At 37.8% G+C, this 8,355-nt stretch overlaps 1 long non-coding RNA gene across 3 annotated transcripts; it reads left to right on the top strand.

The window, feature by feature from the left end:
• Positions 1–5,424: 5,424 nt before the first annotated feature.
• Positions 5,425–7,867, top strand: LOC308389491. Of its 3 annotated transcripts, XR_013970278.1 has the most exons (6): positions 5,425–5,468; positions 5,590–5,721; positions 6,142–6,205; positions 6,564–6,716; positions 7,083–7,173; positions 7,757–7,867. It is a non-coding gene; the product is annotated as an uncharacterized lncRNA (long non-coding RNA). The 3 variants fall into 3 exon arrangements; XR_013970279.1 differs by having other exon boundaries at positions 5,436–5,721; XR_013970280.1 differs by lacking the exons at positions 5,425–5,468; positions 5,590–5,721 and having other exon boundaries at positions 5,738–6,205.
• Positions 7,868–8,355: the final 488 nt, after the last annotated feature.

Genomic DNA, 8,355 nt, shown 5'->3' on the forward strand with positions numbered 1-8,355 from the left:
ACACAACAGAAATAGAAAACTGAAAATGTACCATTTTAAAAAAATGTAATTCAGAACTTGATGGAACCAACATATCTAAAACAAAATTTCAGGGTCATATTAACAACTGTACAGAATCCCATCTTCTTTTAACATCTGTTGATGTCCGTTGATTTTCAGGAACTGAGGAGACCGGTTGTTGGACTTGTTGTCTCACCCTTCTCCCTTCTGTAGGATTCCAGCTACTTAACAATCCTGGGTTGTCTTTCATTTAATGAAGTGCTAAATGTTTCCAACTTGTGACAGGTCTCGACTGCAGGCGGGCTCACTCAGCACCTGAGCTCCACTCTGCTATGAAATCATGCTACTTCATAAATGCAGCGTGTGGTGTAACTGTCATAAACGCTGGAGTTTAGTCTGGCTTTTTGGATTCTGAATTCTTTTTATTTTGAGTTTTGTATTTTTACTCTCAGCAATTATTTCCTGATTGGTTTCTTTGTGTTTAAGTCCTCAGACCTTAGTTTTAGTGTAGCTTTCTGAATTCTGTTCATGATTATAATCTATTTATATTTAATGCTACCAACCAGTTGTTCCTCGTGCTTTGTGTTAAGTCTAAGTATCTGTGTCTGGTGTTCTCGTAATTTGGTTATTTCTTGTTTTATTTTAGTAACATTTGTCTTTTATGTTTAGGATTTTCATCTGTGTCTTGTAACCTGTTTTTTTTTTCTTAAAATGATGTCATCTGGATGGGAGCATACAGGTATGTTGATTTAAAATCTGTATATACTGTTAAGCATATGTGCAAGCTACAAATCCTTTAGGCACTGATGCACCCCCATACAATCAGAGATGCGGGCTTTTGAACCGAGCAATGATTTTCATGACAGAATCATGTCTGTTTTTAATGCAGTACTATCGGTGGGCCCCAAAGATCACGGGCATCCAATAATCATGTTTTGCGCCTGTCCCTTGCGCACAGAGATTTCTCCAAAACTCTCAGATTCTCAGAATCGTATTATGTAGAGTAGATGATACTTAAAGTCTTTGCAATTTTACATTCAAGAACATCAATTTTAAACTAATCCACAATTTGTAGACTGCCCCCCCATCTTTAAACCTTTAAACACTGCCTTTCTAAGATGCTCTTTTAATACCAATCGTATCACTGACCTGTTGCCAGTTAACCTAATTAGTTGGAAAATTTTCCTCCAGCTGTTTCACCCTCCGACAGACTGGCGACCTGTCCAGGGTGTACCCTGCCTGGAGCCCTATGACAGCTGGGATAGGCTCCAGCACCCCCCGCGACCCTGAAAAGGATAAGCGGAAGCAAATGGATGGATGGATGGATGGATGGATGGATGTTTCTTTTTAATACCACTCACTTTTTTTACTTTTTAGCTTTTTTTTTGAGACACTTGCTGCCATCAAGTTGAAAATAAGCAAAGACATTTTAATGAAAAGATGAAATGTTTCAGTTTAAACATTTCGTGTGTTTTCTGTGAATAAAATATGGGTTTACAAGAATCGCAGATCATCATTTTTTGCTTTTATTTACATTTTTAACAGCAACTTATTTTTCAACAATCTTTTGTTAGTTTGGGTTGTAGGTAGAAGGGTTTATTTACCACTGTTTTCCAAACCTCTTCTCTTAAAAACAATGCATAAGCCTTTGGGAACTAAGGATGTTTGTTTTTCCATTTTGGGTAAAGAGAGAATATCAGCAGGTCAACATTTTGCGGTCTCCTTTGTCGTATTCGTGGTTTCATAATGCAGTAAATGGTTTTAATGAGTGATAAATGTGGATTTCAGGCAGGACAGATTAGCGGCGAGTCTGTTACCGCATAACTATGCTGAAATAAATAATGCCATAGGTGATAATAGGTTGTAGAGTCCTGAGAAGGTTGAAGGGTTGTTTGTTTTCTGCATGGTAGAGTTTCAGCCTAAATTTGACCTTGACTTTGTGGAATCTGCAACAAAGCGTTCACTAAAAGTGGTGTGCATGTGTGACCCTGAGCCCATGCAAAAAATGTGTCTGTTTTTAATGTAGCACCTTGTTTTCAGCCTTTGCACCTTTCTCTCAGTCTTGTACTTATAATACTATATGTACCATAGATATTTACAGCCCAGAATTCTTGACAATTTTATGATTACATTTATGCCCACTCTGTTAATATGATATCATATTATTTGATAAATACAGTTTTAATTTTTTGTTGCTTCTGTGTCAACTTAAAAAAATTATATTTTGAAATGTTGTTCCAAAGGGACCGTATTCATCTGAGTTTATAGTACACAGCTCAAAGAGAGAAGATGTTAATTAAACAGATCAGTATGGGTTTCAATGCATTAGAGAAAAAGCAATAAACAGACTGCAAATAAAAGTTCGGTTGATTTGATTTCATCATTACTTCAGACATTTGTTATCAGTGTTAACACAAAAATACACTAGAATAATGACTTCTAATAAAACAGGGTAAAGAAACTCACAAAACTGTCATCCAGAAAAGAGGGTGAAACATAACAAAAAGTAAACACAAGGCAGCCACGTTAGATTTAAAGTCTGATCATCTGTATTAATTTTTAAAATCCCACCAGTATTCAACTGGGATTTTCTGTGCATTTTTAACATTTTTATCTCTAAACCCTGTGGCAGAATTTGTTTTAAAGGATGCTCCACTGCTTCTGCTCATCGTCAAATTGTTAGATTGCCAGTGGATAGGCATCAGTTATTCCAAGAGTGCTGTTATCTGTGAACTTTGAATTAATAAGGCTTGAGTGTAGTGCTTATACCATGATAATTTGTGTTTTGGGGATATTGTGACTGCATCTTTAATAGTAAAAATAATTTGATTACATAATAATTTCATAAATTAGGCCTCATGTGAGATTCCAGTGAAATTATGATGAAATCCAACGAAAAACACAAACTGTGGTCCCGGTTGCCACCATCAATTTGAATATCAGTCAAGTTTCTTGACGGCACAGTTGGTGCACCTACAATGGATTATGATGTTGCCACTGTTCTATTCTAGCATTTGTTAAAAAATAAACACTTTTACAAACATGTCAAAGTGTGACGCTTACAAACCCATAAAATGTCAATAAAATACATTTCAATGTACCATGAAAGGCTCTGCAAAGTACCCAATGTATGCTTTAATGTCCTAATGTTTTTAGTCACAAAGGTGAAAATTGTCAGAAGCAAAGAGTAGAGCTGTTGTCACCCAACCCAGTCTCAGTCAGTCATGAACTCTATTGATTAATGTTGCTGAACAGGAATTTCCCATCATTATGTTGCGTCCCTAAACACAACTATTCATTAACCCACACTCATAAGTACTGTTTAAGAGGCAAATGAAGCTGACAGCTGGTTACTTGGAGATATTCCAGGATCTGGTTGCCTAGGTAACCATCTAACGTATTTACTATCAGGTCAAATGTCAATGAGTTGAATCCTGAACTCTCATTGATTCAGTCAGTTGCGACTGGAAATTGAGAAAAGTTTTTAAAGGACCTACTCACTTTGCATGATCAGTGGTTATTTTACCTTAAAGTAGCCAAATGTCATTCACTTTCTATGGTCTCATTTACACTGTGGACCAGGCTTTATGGGGAAATTAGGTTTAACGGTAGTAGCACACTGGCACTTTGTGGGTAGCTTCAAGCTGTTTGTTTACCTGCAGAGAGCACCTGTTGTCAGATTGGGGCAGTGTCAACAATATGTGGTACAACATGTCTGTGTGCTACTTCGTGGTCTATCAGCTGGCTGCAGGGAAGAGTGAAGTTGCAGCATGCAAAGAGCTAAAGTGAAACGAGTTCTGAAAACAATACAAAGAAACCATTGCAAGCCACTGCTGATTGCTTTTCGTTGTTTATTTTGGATCTTTTGTTCTTAATCAATCAAACCTGCTGCAGCTCATTTCCTACTTGATCTCTCTGCCAAGCCAATTGATACAAGTCCCCTTGTCCTTCCTCAGGTGTCCAGTCTCACATACAACTCACTATGCACCAGCATCGCATAGCCACCTCTCTCTTTGCTGTATCCCAACCTTCCAAGTACTCCTGTATACTTCTTTGTTGTCTTTTCAGAAGATGTACCAAACACCTTCTTGGCAGTTTCCCACAGCACTCCAGCTATACATTCCCAGTCATCTGGTAACTATTGCCTACCACCAAGAGCCTGCCTCACCTCCTCCCTCAACTCTGTGCAGAATTAATCCCTGTCTCTGCCTCACTTTCTTGTCATTTTTTGAAGCTATATTTTGGGCCTTTCTGCTTTTATTGGACAGGAAGACATACAGTAGAGCACCGCGGGTCAGACTCCAACCTAGGCCACTGAATTTTAGCTGTAACGCACATGGCACTCACTAAATTGCCACTCTAATTTTCTCCTCTTGATTTCCAAAGTCATTTTACAGATTACTTTCCCCTGCAGACTACCATCTGAGCTGTTTCATCTAAATTTCTAGTTTATTAAACAGGAAAAGGAATTCAGACTAATCAACTAGTCAATAGTAAACATTCAGAAAATCCACAAAGCCATTGATCATATCCTTCAGTCTTTTAAATGCCAGTCACTGGCACTTCTCACTGTTTAAAACACTGCGCTCACATATTGTCAGATTGCTTTTTTGTGTGTGGCTACTGTTAGCTGTGCCAGCACCAGAAGCCAGTTTAAACTCCTCATGTCTCTCCTGAATATGGCTATGCATTGCTTCAGTCGAGTGGTTACTTGGCAGGTTGTTCTGACACAGCCCACATACAACCATATTTTAATTTTCTACATTCAAATGCTGCCAAACTGCACTGATGATGTCATCTGTTCTACTTCCTCCCCATCCTGGTTTAAAACATGGAGCATGGAGAAAGAGAGGCTGGTGTCCTGGCAAGTGGCCATTCACAGAAGGCACATGTGTCCACTCATATGAAAGTTTTTGTCATTTGTTACATTTTTATTCATATCAGTGAATTGTTCATTTTCTGTGGTGGAATGATGTACTGAGAAAAGAGAACTCAAGAAAGTAGAGAAGAAGTTTTAAAAAGATTTAACGATGGATCAAAAATTATGCATACAGGGTCAAAAGTATACATAAACCCACTTGCATTATTAACATGCTGCGGAAAGTACAAAATAAAATGTTTTAAGTTTCAAGGCCAAGACCTCTTCATTATTTTGTATGTGATCATGTTTGACTACAGATTCTTCTGTGCCATCAGAAAAAGGGTTTGTTTCACAGCACTCCCTGAACCCAAACACAGCATATTGGCAAAGTCTAAGGAGCTCAGTGCAGCTCTAGGAACAGCATCAAAGATTTAAACAAGTCAGGAATGTGTTTCAGAGCCATTTCTTTAAAACTGTATATGCCAAGAGTACCAGTTGAGTTTCAAAAGAGACCCAACACTGTTATCCTCAGCTGAGAGGAAGTCAGTTTAGATCATCAGAAACAACCCACACTGAAAAAAAGGGACTGGCCATCTCTTGGATTTATGTAAGCATCTTGCATGCATTTAACACAATTGCCTCATGTTTTAAAGTTAAATGTAACTATATAGTGTAAAAACTACATGATATGCAGAAAGGGTGTATTAAATTGTTCATATCATGTTCAGGTGAAGTAAGTCAATAAGATAGCAACGTTAAATCTCGTGAAACCACGCGTGATTTCATCTCGCGGGCTTTGGATCGTGGTTTAAAAAAGGCATCCATCTCAGTCAAGTCGAGCAGCCAACTCTACGTTTTTGGTATGTCTTGATTTTTTAAATTCATTTTTACCATATTTCAGCCAAATGTAGTTAAACGTCTAGAGTGTCGCCATGTAACATGCTAAAAAAGAGCCGTTAGCTTATTTGCTGTTTTATCTGTTGTCAAAGAATTGGCGCTTTTTCATTTGAATTTGTCTTTGGCACAAGAGCCGTAATATCACATTAAACCTAATTACGAGGCACTCATAACATAATTTGGTTTTCTGTGTGAATAGATTTGTCAACTGACTCTTCAGTTACATTGTGTATTTACTGCACCGTGGTGTTAGTGAGATTTTGGACATTGAACAGCTTTAGCTAATATCATCAGCGGCATTATGCTAGCTTACATCCCTACCCCTCCTGCCCTCACCTGCTGTCCTTTTGTTTTTGTTTTTGTTTTTTTTGCTGCACATTGAGAGATGACCTCTATTCTGCATTTCACCAGGAGTCAGCTGATGGATTGTGGGTTCAAGGTGTTATGGTAAGAAAGTATATTCTATTTTCGTTTCTGTAACTTAATTATAATAGGTTTTTTATAATTATTAGGTGCATGCATACTCACCCTATTAATACAACTGAGAGATCCAAAATCTGCCATAGGTTTAACTTATACCTGTATGTATTGCCAGAAAGGTGATTACTGGACTCGCATTAATGCACACTTGAACTGAAATGAGGTTGTAACTTGTGGGTTGTTGGGTTGCAAATCAGAAACAAACATCTTTGGATTTTTTTTAATCCCATAAGATCTGGAAACACAGTTTTTATTCAACAAAACATTACTGATTAACCAAGCACAGTGCCTGCTGTTATTTCAAAATAATTGTATGTCATTTCAGATAAAATGCAGCATTCCAGTGCATCCCAACCATGCCTTTACAGTCAAGGTTTCTGACGGAGCTGAGTTTTTCTCTGACAGTCTGCTGAAAGTGTTTGCAAAGTGATCGGGGGAACAGGGCACAAAGCTAAAGGATGTAGCTGCCATAATGACAGTAAGAACTTTAAAATTCTTTAACTACAAAGTGTATATGTATTGCATTAGGTCAGTAAAAGATTTTTATGCTACATCCATTGAAACAGTCAACTATTACCTGTGAGTAATGATTCCACTAAAAGGATGCCATAATTTTCGTCATGCATTTACTGGCCCACTGAGAAAAAATTATCTTTTTTTAAAAATAAATGTTCTGGAAACTATATATCCACAAAGTTGATGTCAAACAGGAACTTTTGATATTGCTTTGTAGATGCTGGTGTTGCATGTTGACTGGTTTAAAAAGTCAAGAGTTTTTGTCTGGGATCATTTTCTTCTGTGCTACTGAAAAGTTCACAAATCTCTGTTTTCTTTGTTATAATAGTCAAGGATGACATTAATGCTCGGAGTCCCTCATCAAAGTGCTCCGCATCTGTGTGAAAGACAATTGCAACATCTTGGTGCAGGAGTTCATGGTGAGTGTTTTATGAGTAGATTGTGGCTTTGCAACATTTAAAAATGCATTTAGTTATCCACTTGATCCTCATTGGACTGGTTAGGACCAGTAGTCCTCTTTAATAATTTGAAGTTCACATGAGGCCTGGTAGTGAAGCCCTTGAGGCCCCATCCCCACCCCTGTATTAGGGGTCACATCAGTGTGAAAAAACTTTAAATTTGTCATTCTAATGAACAAAGGAAAATCCCACCAATATTTATATTAGCTTTTGTTTGAAAAAATGACCAACTGACCAACAGCTAACCAAATTGTGGGGCTGAAAGTCTAAATTCTAACATCTTCTGAGTGACATAACCTGGATTTCTGATGGGCCGGTGTCTTTCTAACAAAAACTAATGTAAAGCATTTGAAATTATTATGTTTTTCACCCTCTCTTAGAAACTCTGTTAGACCATGAATGGCAGCATGGCAGGCCACTCTTTGGCTATAGCTATTTACTATGTTGCTTGCATTGGTTTAAATTACTCTAACATTAGAACTGGTAGATTCAAAAGAGATGAGTTTAAAAAGGAATCTTAAAGAAATGTTTTGTGTTTAACCAGGACTTGACTGAGGCCACTGCACAGATTGAGAAAACCACAATGAACATCTGTCTCCAGAGGATGCGGCAGGCAATGACTTTTCTGATGTTGTTCTTCAAGATCTGGATACCGTGACCTTTGCAGTAGCCATGCTGTTTGGACCTTTTTTATTCCTTCAACATGAGCTACCCATCACAACTCTGCTACACTTTTGAGGTGATTCAATGGGTGGTAATGGAGTTGGATGCAACTCAGCTCTCAAGAAAAGCTCACAACTAAGACAAAACTGCTCCTGCAACGAAGCTCACTGTTATGCATGTGAGGTGACCAGCTCTAGGTGAGAGGACATTTAAATCTCACACTTGTTCTGCTGCATTTTTGAAGCTCAATTCCAGGAACGGATCGCAGGGTTCATTTTTATATACTCTGCAACTGCCATGAGGACGAGCCGTTTTTTGTTGTTGTTTGTTTTTCCTTTTGCTCTGTACAAGTTCTGTTTGTCTGTTTGGCAGCATTTTTTAATTTCTCTTTGTATTTTTTCTTTCTTTTACTAGTGAAGAGATGTAGCGTGAACAGTTATACAGTCTAAATATCCCATATGGGTCGTGTGAAATGGTATT

This window comes from Rhamphochromis sp. 'chilingali', assembly GCF_963969265.1.
Source record: "Rhamphochromis sp. 'chilingali' genome assembly, chromosome: 21".
Taxonomy (NCBI): Eukaryota; Metazoa; Chordata; class Actinopteri; order Cichliformes; family Cichlidae; genus Rhamphochromis; species Rhamphochromis sp. 'chilingali'.